The following is a 16,670-nucleotide window of genomic DNA, read 5'->3' as shown; positions in this document are numbered from 1 at the left end:
AAATATTCCGATCAATTATACACTACAATAGAAATAAGTGAAGGATATTGTTATAATTTAAATGTGAGCTATCCCGGACAGGTATGTGTGGGACAGTGAAATTACACCCTGGTTCCTGATTGAGCTGAGGTTCAAAACCCGTGACCCTGAAAGGAACCCTAGGCGTTTTCCTAAACTCCCAGGAAACCAGGCCAGTCACTGGCCTGCAGCCCTCCATAGATTTGTGACCATCAATCATGTAAGGGCAACGCCACGCCCCTTCACAGGTAGAGGACTACAGGCCAAGTAGGCCCAAGACAGTTCTCCATTATAATGAGGTAGCTAAAGGCTTGGGGGCTTAGCAATGAACTTTTCTTCCCAGACACTCCTCCAGGCAAAAGGTCCATGCTAGAAGTGGGGTACGGTTTTACTCATCCACTTTCCACCATGACAATAAACGCCTTGAAACCAAGGACTATCTCTTTTCATGGGATCTGCTGTGGGGAGCCACAGAGAAGCCCTTTGCCTAGAGCCGCTGTCTAATCTCCCCACAGAAGACCTCCCTACGCTCCCAGCAAACTCCGCCACCAAGCTCAAGCCCACTGCCATCCAGCCAAGGACGCTCCCCTGCACTAGACCAGCGCCTCCATCTCCCCCTCTGCCCCGGGCTACATTCAACCCGGAGGGCCCCCCACTCTGTTCTGCAGCTTCCCAGAGGCTCCTGGATGCCCAAGAGCCTGAGAATCTGATGGCTTCCCCGGGGACAGGTCCGGGGACCCCTGAGCCAGCTCGGCTGTGTCCCATGCCACAGACTGTGCTTCCCCACCCCGGAGCGGTGTCCCTTGGCTTCTCACAGCCGGAAACCCGCCCAGTGGTGGCGAGCAGTAAGCTCGGTCAAACTTCCATGTCTAGCCTCCCCAGCGGCCTGAGCCTGTGGAGGAGCTGACATAAGACCCCACCATTAATCCTACAAGTATATACCTGAACACTTGGTTTCTAACTAGTGGCATTATTTTGGTTGGGTTATGGAACCCTTTACATACAGGACAAATATAGGACTGTAGGAGCAGGACTTCAGGATTTTGGCTGGACCTCAGTCTCTTCTTTCAGACTGCTCTGATAGTATGACCTCAGCTGCCACACACAGACTACTTCCACAGTGTGACCCAGCCACCACATAACACCTTAGCCAGGAGCCAGTCCCACCACTGTGCCTTCTTGGTTACGATGGACTGATAGTCCCTGAAACTGTTAGTCCCTGAAACTGTGAGCCACAAGAAATCTTTTCTCCCTCAAGTTGCATTGACCAGATATTTTAATCACAGCCAGGAGAAAAGAAGACAATGTCGACATGCATTTGCAGACTACAGGTGCCCAGTAAGGATTCCAGAAATGGCAGTTCCTTTGGGTGATACGTTCTCAACTGGGTCTCCAAGCAAGGACCAGGCCTTGCATGCTTGTCAAGTTGCACCTAGAGTTCTCAGGATGTTTTTGGATATTTTTTTGTTTTGTTTTGTTTTCTGGCTTTTTTTTTTTTTTTTTTTTTTGGTTCTTTTTTTCGGAGCTGGGGACTGAACCCAGGGCCTTGCGCTTCCTAGGCAAGCACTCTACCACTGAGCTAAATCCCCAACCCCTTTTTTTTGGTTATTTTTAGACAGTCTCTCTCTAGATATCCCTTGACTCTCCTAGAATTTGCTATGTAGACCAAGCCGGCCTCAAATTTGCCCTATTTCCTCCTAAGTGCTGAATAAAAGGTGTGTGCTGCCACGCTTGCCTCTAAGAACTCTTTCATTACTTTCTATTGATTATTTGAGAACCGTGAATCACGCACCTGGATCACTCTCACCTCCTAGCCTTCCCATGCCCAAACGCCCTCCTTTTAACCACTTCACCGCTCACACCCCTCCCCCCAACACACACACACACACACACACACACACACACACACACACAGGCAAAGAAAAGAAGAGGAAAAGAAAATCCAAGTTCATTTCGTGTTGTCCACGTACTCACTGGAGCATGGTCAGATTCCTAGTAGTCAGCCCCCGAAGAAAGGGTGGACTTTCTTCACCAGTATCCAGGCCAGAAGTCACTGACTCTGGAAAGCCGTGCAGTAGGGTTTGCTTTTCTTCTCTTATCCCTGATGGGGAGAAATGTGAACCATTTAATCCACAAGTTTGAGGATATAGCAATACATACAGAACATAAGATCTCTCACCAGACAGGTTGGAGAGAGAGGCTAGGGATCCTCCTGTCTCTGCCCTCCAGGATTCACCTCTGACTTCTTATATATATTCTGGGAACCAAACTCAAGTCTTTGTGTCCTTTATCAACCGAGCCACCTCCCTAGCCCCATTTAGTTCCATTTAGAAATATGATCTCCTCATATAGCCCCTGCTGGCCTTGAACTTACAACCATCTACCTCATTGTCCCTAGTGATAACCTCCTGAACACCATATAAAAATGCCTGTAGCTTTGATAAACTAAGTAATTTGTTGTTGTTGCTACATTTGAACTGTTAGAATAATGGTAAAGGCCGTCCTTTTGTCTTTTGGTCTCTTGAAGAGGCCTGTGTTGAGGTATGATAAGCTGAAGGCTGTATTCTGTGGTGACGAGTCAGAGAAGGCTGGAGCAGACCTTGTCTCAGTAGCCTCATAGTTGGACTTGCCCCATGCGGGTTCCTAGGGCAGCCATGGGGCAGCCTGAGGGGTGAACGGTTATCCCTACCGTTGGATTCTGTTGTGTGTGCTGTTTTGCCTTCTCAAAGCAGAGACAGTTTGCATTAAGGAAGGTTTCTGCTTATGGATTTGAGTCCAGGATTGGAGCATCTTGGAGAGTGGTCCTCAGCTACCGAGCCTCGGTGGACAGCATGGGGCCTCTGCATGGGGGAGATATTGACCCCTTGTTGAACCAGCTTTTCTTTCTGTTTTGTAAATCATTTGTTAGCTTACGCTCTTCCACTAAAGCAAGCACCCCACTGTCTCCTGAAGCCGTGTGCCGTGGCTCAGTGTCTTGTCTCATCTTGGTCACCCCAGGCTGGAAGCCCCCCTAGAAGTTGGCATCCCCCCAAATTCCTTATAGGCCCTGGATACCACCTGGTCCACAAGGCTTCCAAGTGCCTTTTCTGTTGCACCACAGAGCAGAGGATTTTTTTTTAATTGGATGGAGGGGCACACATAACACAGCGCATGTGCGGCGATTAGGGAGCAACCTGTGGGAATCAGCTCTCTCCTCGCCCCATGCAAGTTCCTGGGATAGAACTCAAGCCATCAGCCTTGGCAGCAATTGCTTTTATCCGCTGAACCATGTCATCCACCCGAGATGGTTTTTTTTCTACTACTCCTTTTTTTTTTTTTTTTTTTCTTTTTTTTTCGGAGCTGGGGACCAAACCCAGGGCCTTGCGCTTGCTAGGCAAGTGCTCTACCACTGAGCTAAATCCCCAACCCCCTCTACTACACCTTTTTAGTTCTTTCTTGAGACTTAATGATTTATGTCTGTTTCCTTTCCTCTCAGTATATTATATGTAATCAGAAATAGGCATTGTTCCCTCGAATATACAGAGCCATACATGTCTTTTGTACATTATATTTCCTAGCCATTTTTCTTCGTGTATGTATGTATGTATGTATGTATGTATGTATGTGTCTATTTGGAACCTGATTCTAGGAGTACAGGCCTCAGGCAGATGTATAGGAGGGGCCGGAGGAGAGAGTTCAGTGGCTAAAAGCACTTTCCATGGAAGCCTGCTGACCTGAGCTCAGTCCTCGGAACCCACAGAAAAGGGAGAAAGAGAAAATCAACACTACAAGGTTGGGCACTGACATCCATAGCAGACCCCAATGATACATAATTTTAAAAAACATTTTAAAATGATAATTAAAACTTTTTGAAATTTAAAGTGTATAAGTGAAACAAAGCTTTTAAAAGTTGTGTTGGGCCTGGCTTGGGATGCCTGCCTATCAATCCAGCATTCTGGAGGTACAGAAGGCGGAAGGATCAGGAGTCAAGTTTACGTCTACACAGTGGGTTTGCGGCCAGCCAGACTAGAGACCCTGTCTTCAACAAACAAACCTAAGGGAGCTGAAGAGATGGCTTAGCAGGAAAGAGTGCACACTGCTTGCTGAGGCACCTCCCTCAGTCCCAGCACCCTTGTCAGGCAGCTCACGACCACCTACCACACCGCTGCCAGGGAGTCTAACACTTCTGACCATGCCACGGCCCCAGTGCTTCAGACCCATGAGCATAGTCCACAGGATACATAACAAAACCCTGTCTAAAATATACATGTGTGTGTGTGTGAGTGTGTGAGTATGAGTGTGTGAGTGTGTGTGAGTGTGAGTGTGTGTGAGTGTGAATGTGTGTGTGAGTGTGTGTGGTGTGTGTGGGTATGTGTGTGAGAGAGTGTATGTGTATGTGGTATGTGTGTGTGGTGTGGGGGGTATGTGTGTGAGAGAGTGTGTGAGTGTGTGATAGTGTGTGAGTGTGTATGTGAGTGTGAGTGTGTGGTGTGTGAGTGTGTGTGAGAGTGTGAGAGTGTGTGTGAGTGTGAGTGTGTGTGAGTATGAGTGTGTGAGTGTGTGTGAATGTGTGTGAGTGTGTGTGGTGTGTGTGTGGGTATGTGTGTGAGAGCGTGTATGTGTATGTGGTATGTGTGTATGGTGTGGGGGGTATGTGTGTGAGAGAGTGTGTGAGTGTGTGATAGTGTGTGAGTGTGTATGTGAGTGTGAGTGTGTGGTGTGTGAGTGTGTGTGAGAGTGTGAGAGTGTGTGTGAGTGTGAGTGTGTGTGAGTGTGTGAGTATGAGTGTGTGTGAGTGTGTGTGAATGTGTGAGAGTGTGTGACTGTGTGAGTGTGTGGTGTGACTGTGTGTGAGTGTGAATGAGTGTGTGTGTGAGTGTGAGTGTGTGGTGTGTGGTGTGTGTGAGAGTGTGAGAGTGTGAATGAGTGTGTGTGTGTGTGTGTGTGTGTGTGTGTGTGTGTGTGTGTGTGTGTGTAGAGAAAGGAGATTTATTTAATATGGCCACATAGGGGAAAGAAGCAAGCCTAGTGTAGTGACCCCTCTCCAAGTTCATATTCAAGGTCCTGATGCAAGATTGAGGTTTAAATAGAAAGCAAGATGTATATATAACTAAATTACTCCAGTTAAGGTGTGGTCCCACCCATCACTGACCCATCATTGCCCAGGCACTGGTCTGTCCTGAGAGGTGGCCCAACAAGTTGCCATAACTGTGAAATCTCTTTCTGAGGGGCAAGCACCCCTTGAGTTGTCCTCTAGCCAAGGGTCCCCTTCTTATCTTTCCACTAGCATGAGACTAGCGGAGTATCCTGTCTGTGTTTTGGCTGTGTGATAGGCAAAGGGAGGACATGTTGCTTTTCTTTGAAACACCTTTATTCCTACTAGGATGCTTACATCTGAACACTAGCTCCATGCAGGTGCATGTGTAGACCTGGACACCAAAGATTAAAAAAAAAAGGTTTGAGTTCAGCCAGTGATGGTGGGGCATGCTTTTGATCTCAGCATTCAGGAGGCAGAGGCAGCCAGATCTCTGTGAATTTAAGGCCAGCCTGCTCCACAGAGTTAGTTTCGAGAAAGCCAAAGCTACAGAGACCCTGCCTCAGAAAAACCAACCAGCCAACCAACCAACCAACCAAACAAACAGAAAACAACAACAAAAGTCTTGGGACCTGCTGATGACTTCACACTTCTCATTAAACACGTTATTTCTACAGACTTTATGAGCTTTTGGCTGGCTCTATTTCTTTTAACATACACAAAACGCCTATCAATTCTCTCACCTTCGCCAATAGTTTAGCCATGATCTGCCAAGATCCTGGTTGTAAATTAATCCCTTGGTTATCAGTTAACTCCGGAGTATTTGGTATATGATTATCCACTGACAATTTAATTACCTCCTAACACCAGCTTAGCATCTACTTACTCACTCATTAGGTTGTATTACATGACAGCTTGGCTACATGCTAAGCCTTTATTATTAATCAATATGTTAGTAACTTGCTTTAAGCATATTACTGAATCTATAGCTGTCCACCATTATTTAGAGTACAGTAGTCCTCCATGCTCTCACATCTCCTAATGAGGCAGAACAGAAACACAGGGTCAGTTGTGGAAACACGGAAAGGAAGGAATGGAGGAAGGAAGGAAAGAAGGAAGGAAGGAAGGAAAGAAGGAAGGAAGGAAGGAAGGACGGAAGAATGCCTTCATTCTAGCCTTTGTTGAAAGCTCTAGGCAGCTGAAAATCAGGAAGTCCAACACAATTACACTTGCTTAAGGCTTTTACTTCTCCAGCTAGAAACCTGCGATTCTCTGGGAATCTCACCAGACGCTCTCTTTCTAGTGAAAACGTGTTTAGCCACTTGTGCCACCCCAGTGGCTTCTGCTTTCATTTTATCAGATTGTACTCAATCCAAGCAGGCATCAGAGTCACCCTGTAATTCCACTTATCAAAGAGAAAAGGGCTGGGAGATAGTAATGTGGATAAGGTGCAGGCTACCAAGCCCGGCAACCTGAATACAAGCCCAGAAGGTGGAAAGAGAGAAAGGACTCCCACAAGGAGTCGGTGACCTCTACCCACATGATGTGACACATGTTCACGTGTGTGCATGCACAGATCTACATGCACACACAGACAAAAAGAGATAACTCCCTTTCTTTCTGTCTGTCTGCCTGTCTTTCTTTCTCTCTTTCTTTTTTTCCTTTCTTAATAATGCAATACACTTTGTGTTCTATGCACCAAACTCTCTGAGCAGAGAGAGAGATTTTGTTTTTAGTTCTCTGTGAGTGTAGGCCACATGAGTGCAGTGCCTACAGAGGCCAGAGGAGGGTGAGGGGTCTTCTTGAGTGGGAGTTACAGTCAGTTAAGTGCTGGGATTTGAACTCATGACCTCTGAAGAGCAGTCAGTGCTTTTATCCTCTGAGCCACCTCTCCAGCTTCTCTTTTCTTTTCTTTCTTTTTCTTCTATTTTTTTTACTTTGGTTTTTTTTACTCTTGTTTGTTTTTTGTTTTACTTTGTCTTACTATGTAGTCTTAGCCGTCTTGGAACTCAGTGTTTAGACCAGACTGGCTCTGTATCTCCTGAATGCTAGGACTAAAGAGTTGTGCACCACCATGCCCAGTAAGAGGTTTCTACACAGCTTCTGAGACCTAACTTGAGAGCCGTGAAGAAGGTCTATGTAGCTAACTCCAGGACACCTAGCTGCAAACTGCCCATGTGGGTAGGACTTACTCTTTTCCCAAGCATCTCTTTCACTTAACTTTTATACTTAAAATCTGCACTGAAATATCTTCAATGAACTTGGCTTCATACAGACTAGTCCTGAAATTCGTTTCTGAGTCAAAGACAAGAATCTTGTTTTACCTGAACCAAGGTCCTGAAAAGGTTATGAGAGTTTCTCATGCTGCTTCCAGTAGCAGTGTGGAGCAATGTCTCCAGGCTTCTGTCACCACTGACATGAATGACCACCATGTCTACCTGAAATTCAGGGAGTACCAACCCCTACCTACAATACGTTTTCCCTATATATAAACACTGAGGTAAAGATTAATCATAAATTAAGCACAGTAAGAGATTAACATCAATAACTGCTAATCAACCATCATAATTACTACAATAGAAGTGTTCTCTCATTCTCCCTCTCCTCTCCTTGCCATCGCTGGATGAATAGAACATATAGTATCAATGCACTAGACAAAAATTTGATTTACACTCGGGAGAGGATGGCCAGGATGGCTTGAAACTTCACCATGTAATCACAACAGCAATTTTAAAATCATGTATCCAAGCCTGGCATGGTGGCATACAATTTTAATTCCAGCACTCCAAAGGCAAAGACAGGAGAATCTATGTGAATTTGAAGCCAGCCTGGTCTACAGAGCAAGTTCCGGAACAGACAGAGCTACAAAGTGAGACTCTGTCCCACGATGGGGGAGGTGATAAATTGTTTATTTCTGAATATTTTTGTTAATATTTTCAGACCACAGCTCACCATAGGTAAGTGCAGCCATGGGACACACAGCTGTAGGTAAGAGGCTCCAGTGTAGATTGCCAGCCATGGACTCTGGCTAGTAGGTTTTGTGAGTTAGACATCATTGATGGCTGCAGTCATGACAACGGTCTTTGTCTTTTGTTGAGCTCTCCTTTCAGCTCCAGATGGTTTTCAACCATGTCAATGCATCCTGTGTCCAGTGCTCATCACTAGCTGTAATGTTGTCTGCAAGCAGGACAGACAGATGATGGAGGGAGGAAGAGTGGACAGCCAGGGGACTCTCTGGAGTGTCAGAAATCAAGGAGACATTCACTCACCAACAATCAGTTCTTGAGCTCTGCTTAAGTGTCAGGCCCTTGCTGTGTTCTTAGGGTACATCAGTGATCAAAAAAACAGGCACATCCCCAGCTGTGGGGAACTTAGAGAAGAGTGGGAGAGACAAATAAATGTCAATTACTTAATATAACTGGGATGAGCACCGAGAACAGGGAGTCACAGTATGTGCACAAGAGCCACTTGGCCCATCCTGGAGTTCAGAGAACACCGAACTCCCTGAAAACTGACATAAAAGCTGAGAATCAGAGTCTAAGGTATGGAAGCCCTGAATGGATGGAGTAGCTTGGGCAAAAGCACTTAGGAAGAAAGATGTTGGCTTTGGTGGAGCCAGAACTGTGTGCAGCCGAATGACAAGCGTCTGGGACAGGAGACTGGCCGGTTCAGGAAGGACTTTGTGATCAGGGTGAGGACTGATGGTGGGCTGAGTCAGCATGGCATAGCTTGGCTTGCATGGCACTCGTGTGACCTCTTGGAGGAAACTGTGAGGCAGAGGAAGTCATCACTGGTGGAAGCAGGCAGCTCTGGGGGCTTCTTGGAGGACAGGTAACCCTGAAGACACTGTGGAAGGAGAACCCGCCATCAGGGCCAACTTAGGGGTTGCTAGAGGGGACTGCACCTCCTTTCACATCCCTGTAGTGATTATTATATTGGACATGGTCCAAAGGCCATATTTTAATAAATCCTGCCTAGGGTATAACAAACAAAACTGGTAGACACCTCCCCACACCTCTACCAGCTCCTGTGTTTTAGCTTTATCTGTGGTTTCTGCTACTTTGTGACAAAACAGATTTCCCTGCTCTTAGAGGAACACGGAGGAAAGAGATCTTGATTTCATTCTATGTAAAAGCCAGGCCTTTGCTCTGCTATGACTTCATCAAGGGCACAGGATGGTCACGCTGCCATCCCTAAGATGCTGTCATTATCTGCATGGTCCATGAAGGCTGCCCATCTCAACCACAGTCCCCCTACACCATGTCTTATCCTTTAAAATGCAGTCACCTATGGCCAGGCAGTGGTGACGCACTTCTTTAATCCCAGCACTGGGGAGGCAGAGGCAGGTGAATCTCTGAGTTCAAGGACAGTCTGGTCAAAGAGCAAGTTCCAGGACAGCCAGGGCTACACAGAGAAATCCTATCTCAAAAGACCAAAACAAACAAACAAAACAAAACCAACAACAACAACAACAACAAAAATTCAGCCACTAGCCACACCACACCAAGCTCACTAGAATATAAAATGTTTATCCTATACGGTCCTCCCGATGAAAACTGAGGATTTAAACAGGGCATGGTGGCACACGCCTGGAGTTCCCAGCACGTGGGATGCAGGAAAGAAAATCAGGAATTCGAGGTCTTCCTCTACCTGGGATACATGCGAATGAAGGAAGGGTAGAAGGAGGGAGAGGTAGGGGAGGAAAGGAGAGAGAGAGCGCGCAGAAGGGGAGAACAGAGGTTGAGGAGGCAGAGTCACCTATAATCCAACCTCCCCCCTTTTCTTCCTGCTGCTTCCTGGTTTCGTAGGAGTCTGTTCACTGGCATTGCAGCGGCCTCCACCTCTGTATACTAACAGAGAAAAAGCCACAAAAGAGGATACAGATGGAGGGATTAAGGGAGATACGGGAATTCACCATCCTTGGAGTTCATTCCCTTGATCTCAACTACTCCTCCAACACCTTTCCTCCTACCAGGTGAAAGGCGTTCCAGAAGGCTCTTCCTAGCAGCCATCTGTTCCACTGCACTTTGACCCAGAACGCCTGCTGGGCTCTTTCCCAACTTCTTTGCATTGCCCAGGAGGAAATTCTCCTTCTTGCCTTAGCTCCTGGCCTTATCTCTATGGTATCCTGAGCAGAGCAAACATGTGACTCAAAGCAGATGTTCAAAACGCACTGGGAGGGGCGGCGGTTGGGGGTGCAGCAAGATTAGCGAGGTGGCTTAGCAGGTAAAAGGGTTTACCAGCAAACATGATGACTTGAATTCTGTCCTAGGACCCACATGGTGGAAACAGAACCAGCTGTAAACATGTGCCACGCATGTATGTATCCTCACTTACAGCATAACTTTAGCTCTAGAGGATACAACAACCTCTCCTGGCCTCTGATGGTTACTTCCCAAGGTCAGACTAACTGACTCAGACTTGTCCCATAAGAGAAAAGAAACCCAGGATGACATGAGTGACAGCATGTGGAGGTCAGGGGACAATTTCCGGGAATCAGGTCTCTCCTACCATGGGTCCTGACAATTGGACTCAGGTCACTATGTGGCATGGTGGCAAGTGCTTTTACCTACTTAACTGTTCTGCTCTTCCAGAGGACCCATGTTTGAAAGCATTGTCCACATGACATCTGACACCACCTGTAGTGCCATTTCCAGCGGATTCAATTCCGTCTCCTGGCCTCTGTAGGTACCAGGTGTGCAAGTGGTGCACAGACGTGCATGCACACAGAACATCCATACATATATAGTTTTAAAATTTTAAAAGAAAGGAAGGAAGGAAACCCAGGGCTCGGCAGCAAATTTTGCTATACAGATGACTGTTTGGTCAAGATAATCTGTACGACCCTGCTAGCTACATAGTGAGACTCTTCCTCCAAAAACAAACAAAAACAAAAAAACAGAAGTTGACAAATGGGATGATTAGAAATTAAATGCTTCTCAGCCAAGCGAGGTAGTGCATGCATCTGATTCCAGAACTCAAGAGGCAGAAGCAGGAGAAACTCCCAATATCCAAGCTACTTTGGTATACATAGCAAATTCTGGGCCAGTCGGGACTATTTAACAAGGATCTCGTCTCAAAAGTTAGAGCCAAGGGTTGGGGATTTAGCTCAGTGGTAGAGCGCTTGCCTAGGAAGCACAAGGCCCTGGGTTCGGTCCCCAGCTCCAGAAAAAAAAAAAAAAAAGAACCAAAAAAAAAAAAAAAGTTAGAGCCAAACTAAGGAAAATCAAATGTTGAGGATGTGAAGAAAAAACCGCTCTCTGCTCGTGGGAGTGTGAACAAGTGTGTCCGCTATGGAAATTGCTAAGGACTTTCTTCAAAAAAACAAACACAGAACTAGCATTTGACCCAGCTAGACTACTCCCAGATACATGTAGAAAGAATTATTAGTCAGCACACCCAGACGTATTGGACAACCATATATATTGGCACACTATATTGTTTGTTTGTTTGTTTGTTTGTTTGTTTGTTTGTTTGTTTGAGGCAGGGTTTCTTCATGTAGATCTGACTGTCCTGGAACTCACTTTGAAGACCAGGCTGGCCTTAAACTCACAGAGATCCACCTGCCTCCTGACTGCTTAATTCAAAGGCTTGGCACACGCTTCCTAATCGCCAAGATATGGAACTAGTTTAGATGTCCATCAAAAGCAGAATACGCTGGGGCAATGACTTAGCAGGTAAAAGCACTTGCCACCATCCCACACAATGACCTGAGTTCAATTATCAAGACCCACCATGGTAGAAGGAGAGACCTGATACCTGCAAGTTGTCTCCTGACCTCCATATGCAAGCCATAGCGTGTATGCCCCCTATCTCCCATAAATCTTTTAAAAATGAATGTCATTTTTTTTAAAAAAATGAATAAGGAAAATGTAAAACATGAACAATGGAGTTTTTGTTCCTGATTTATTTATTCAAGTGAATAAAGGTCTCAAAATTCCCCAGGCTGACCTGGGCCTTGCTATATAAAGCAGGCTGGCCTTGAACTTGAACTCACAGAGATCTGCCTGCCTCTGAAGTGCTGGGATTAAAGCCCTGAGCCACCAGGCCTGGCTTATTTTTACACGGGTTTTTCTGTACTTCTGGCTGACCTCCAGCTCTCTGTGTAGCCAAGGGTGACCATGAACTCCTGATTCTCCTCTCCACTTTTCACATTCCAGGGCCTCAGAAAAACTGGCATTGTTACACACACATGTGGTCTCCTCCTGAGTTGTATTCTTTTTCTATTTTTTCAATCTAATAAATAAATCTAAAAAAAAAAAAGAATGAGGTCATGGCATTTGCAGGAAAACCGGTGGAAGTGGAGATCATCACGTTAAATATAATAAGACTCAGAGAGACAAATGTCAGGAACTGAAGAGCTGGCTCAGTGGTTAAGAATACTGGCTGCTTGAGGGGCTTCAATGCCCTCTTTTTTTTTTTTTTTTTTTTTTCGGAGCTGGGGACCGAACCCAGGGCCTTGCGCTCGCTAGGCAAGCGTTCTACCGCTGAGCTAAATCCCCAACCCCTTCTTTTTTTTTTTAAGATTTATTTATTTATTATATATGAGTACACTGTAGCTGTCTTCAGACACCAGAAGAGGGCATCGGATCCCATTACAGATGGTTGTGAGCCACCATGTGGTTGCTGGAAATTGAACTCAGGACCTCTGGAAGAGCAGTCAGTGCTCTTAACCACTGAGCCATCTCTCCAGCCCCTCAATGCCCTCTTCTGACTACGCTGCCCACACATATGCACAGACACTCACACATAAGAAAAAGTAAGTAACTCTTTTAAAAATAATACTAATAGCTAAAATTTTAAAAAATACTCTAAATATCAAATAATTGTGAGGAAACAGAACTGTGCTCTTAGAACTATTGATGAAGACAAAACTGTACAGCCATCCTGGAAAACAGTTTGGCAATTTTTTTTTTGGAGCTGGGGACCGAACCCAGGGCCTTGCGCTTCCTAGGTAAGCGCTCTACCACTGAGCTAAATCCCCAGCCCCCAGTTTGGCAATTTTTAAAAAGTGGGGATTTTGTTTGTTTGTTTGGGGGGGGGGGGTTGTTGTTTTGAGATAGGGCTTCATTCTATGGCTCTAGCTGTCCAGGAACTCTCAGAGATCTGCCTGCCTCTGCCCCTAGGCGAGAGGGAAGAGGGAGGGGGAAGGAGTGGGAGAAGGGAGAGGGCAAGAGAGGGAGAGAGAGGGAGGGGGAGGGAGGGATAGAGGAAGGGAGAAAGGGAGGGAGAAGGAAGGAGGGAGGAGGGAGGGAGGGAGGGAGGGAGAGTGGGGGGAGAAAGGAGAAAAAATTTAGGAGCCTAAATGTCCAAGAACTAAACATACCATGATGTGAGCAGGAAGCAGAAAACTTATACCACAGCAAAAATGAATCGAGTAGATAGAGCCGGAGCCCTAGCATTAACAAAGCCCACAGATAGAAAGCTAGGTGGAAAACTAACTCTGGAAGAATCGTGTGGTTGCTATGTTTAAATTTTAAACCATAGACAAGCTCCATTCATTACTCAAAGATCCACAACAGGTGTCAGCATCAGTAAATGCTCCAGAGAGCCTTTGCCTCTGGCTATTTGTGAAGTGAGGTGGAGGGAGGGGAACTTCAAGCCCGACTGAATAAAAACATAAATAAATAAATAAAAATTCCCTTAAATTAACTTGAGGGTCCATCTTTGTTTTAGTCTTTTGTCATTTCATGTGACTCAAAAGATTGCGGAGTAAAGCGACCAGCAAACTCGATAAAAACAGAGGAAAGTGTTGGAAGAGTTGACTGGTCCTAGATCAGGACCGAGGTCCTACCACGTCCACCAGGTCACTTGTCTCAGGAGACACACAGTCATTCTAGAAGTGAAGGGAAAGCCGCCTCCCTGGGGACAGCCTCGCTGCCCCACCCTTCCTTTGTTTCTCCAGCTACACAAACAGCCTGCTGGTTGCCCCCACGTGGAGCGGACAGAGACAGGGTCGGTGGCTGCGTGCCAAAAGCTATACAGACTCTCTCCTCTCCTCTCTTCTCCCCTCTCCCTCCTCTCTCTCTCTCTCTCTCTCTCTCTCTCTCTCTCTCTCTCTCTCTCTCTCTCTCCCCCTTCCTTTCTCCCTCTCTTCCCCCTTTCTCTCTCTCCTCTTTCTCTTCTCTCCCTCTTGATCCTCTCTCCTCTCCTTGTTCGTCTTTTTCTGTCTCTCCTCCCCCTCTCCTCTCACCTCTCTTTCTCTCCTCTCTTCTTCCCTCTCCTCCCCCCTTTCGTCTCTCTGACTCTGTCTCTCTCACCTGGTAACCTTGGGATCCCCCACTACACACACACACACACACACACACACACACACACACACACACACACATACACACACCCCAGGACCCCAGGCAATGGAAGAACCGGTTTGCTCTGTTGATTGAGACTGAGGCCATCCCCACCAAGGGAGCAAAGGGTGTTTCTTTGTCCTGCCATTCTTGGAGGAATTGACCCCCCCAACCAGGTAGCCAAGGTCAATAGAGCAATTTTGAGTGTCTCACCGAAAGGCTCATTGTAGATTCTTGCCTTGGACCACTCAGTAGTGACTGGAACTTGTACATCCTTCAGCAACTTACTCATCCTGTCTAGGATTTGGTTTTCCTATCCATAAAGTTGGTGCATAATTGGTGGTGCGATTGGGGGAGGGTGTCCCAAAGTGTCTGTATGTGTGTGTCTGTGGATGAGGGTGGGGGCTCTGTGTGTGTGTGTGTGTGTGTGTGTGTGTGTGTATGGGTGGAGGTAGGGGTTTATGTGTGTGGGAGGTATCTGTATGTGTGTGTGTGTATGTCTGTATGTATATGGATAGAGGTAGGGGTTTATGGGGGGTATATGTATGTGTGTGTGTGTGTCTGTATGTGTGTGTCTGTCAAAGTGTGTGTGTGTGTCTGTGTATATGGGTGGGGGTAGGTGTGTGTGTGTGTGTGTGTGTGTGTGTGTGTGTGTGTGTGTGTTTTAGAGTTTTAAATCTCAGCCCGTGCCTGGACAGAACAGACACAGACAACATGGTTCCATGTGGAGAGGTTTAATGAGAGAAGGAGAGGAGAGGAGAGGAAAGGCGGCCAGCCATGGGCACGTGGGCAGGGGGCAAGAACAGAGAAGAACAAAGAGTAAGAGGGGGGTAAGAGGAAAATGAGGGGGCAAGCAGCCCCTTATATAGTCAGGCACAGCTGGCTTTTGCTAGGCAACGGTGGGGAGGAGCATACCTGGCTGTTGCCAGGTAGCTGTGGGGGTGGAGCTTAGAGAGAATACCAACAGTGTGTATATGTGGGGATAGGGGGATGTATGTGTGGGAGGTGTGGCAGGGTGATGAGACTATGGGTGAATTTTTTCTTTTGATTATTTTGACATTTTCAAATATATTGTTTTATAACAAATATGTATGCATTTTGTTAATTTTGTTTCTTTGTTGGGGGGCTGTTTTCAGTTTTTGGTTTTCCAACAGGGTTTCTCTGTGGAGCCCTGGTTGTCTGGGACTCTCTCTAAGTGCTGCGATTAAAGACACACACACACACACACACACACACACACACACACACACACACCCCTGGCTCCTTTTCATGTTTTCTCTTGCAATGTAACTGTAGCTGGCTTGGACTCTGTTGCAATCCTCCTGCCTCTACCTCCAAAGTGCTGTCTCTGCGTGTCTGTACATACACATATACACATATACATTCACACACACATACACATACACACACATAAGCACACATACACACACAGAGAATACACACACATACACACTCACATATAAACAAACATACGGACACATACACATGCAGACACACACATACACACACACAGACACACATAAGACACATATACACATACATAAACACACATACACAAACAGAGAATACATACACATATACGCATATACATACAGACACATCCACATATAGACACTACATATACACACAAAGACAGACACATATATACACGCAGACACACATATACACACACAAACACACACAGACATACACACACAGACACATCCACACAACCACACACACATACACATGTCTACACACACAGACACACATATGCACACACATACACACACAGAGAATACACACTCACATATAAACATACAGACACATATACACATACATAAACACATACACACACAGAGAATACATACACATACGCACAGATACATCCACACATAGACACACATATACACACACAGACATACACAAACACACACAGACATACACACACAGACACATCCACACAACCACACACACACATATATACATCTACACACACAAACACACATACACACGTCTACACACACAGACACACATATGCACACACATACACATTTTTAAGCAGACATGACATACATGATGAGGTACTGCCTGGCATACAATAGGTGAGCAGTAAATGTCTTCAGGAAAATATCAGAGGGAACATAATGGATGCAACAAAGGGACAGATTTAAGGAAAGCTAGACCAGAGAATGTAGGTGACTTTAGCAGAGGATTATGCAAATCTTCAGATGTGGTGAAAAGAGTCTGAGGACATGTATGGGAAAACTACATCCTTGTTAGTATTGGCCTCCAACTGCACTTCAACACTTCCTTCTAGAATCCAAACAAGGGACAAAACAAAACAAACAAAAGCAGAGTGACAGTAT

General features: G+C 45.9%; 1 protein-coding gene across 1 annotated transcript in view; it reads right to left on the bottom strand.

Annotated features, from left to right (window-relative positions):
* Tut4 (terminal uridylyl transferase 4) overlaps nt 1-16,670 on the bottom strand; it is a 180,314-nt gene that overhangs the window by 161,653 nt on the left and 1,991 nt on the right. Inside the window, exon 2 of the mRNA XM_063287719.1 lies at nt 1,993-2,119. The gene's annotated coding sequence lies outside the window, so the exon portion shown is untranslated. The remainder of the gene's footprint in view (nt 1-1,992; nt 2,120-16,670) is intronic.

Source organism: Rattus norvegicus, chromosome 5 (genome assembly GCF_036323735.1).
Source record: "Rattus norvegicus strain BN/NHsdMcwi chromosome 5, GRCr8, whole genome shotgun sequence".
NCBI classification, from domain to species: domain Eukaryota; kingdom Metazoa; phylum Chordata; class Mammalia; order Rodentia; family Muridae; genus Rattus; species Rattus norvegicus.
This window is presented reverse-complemented; position numbering and strand designations above follow the sequence as displayed.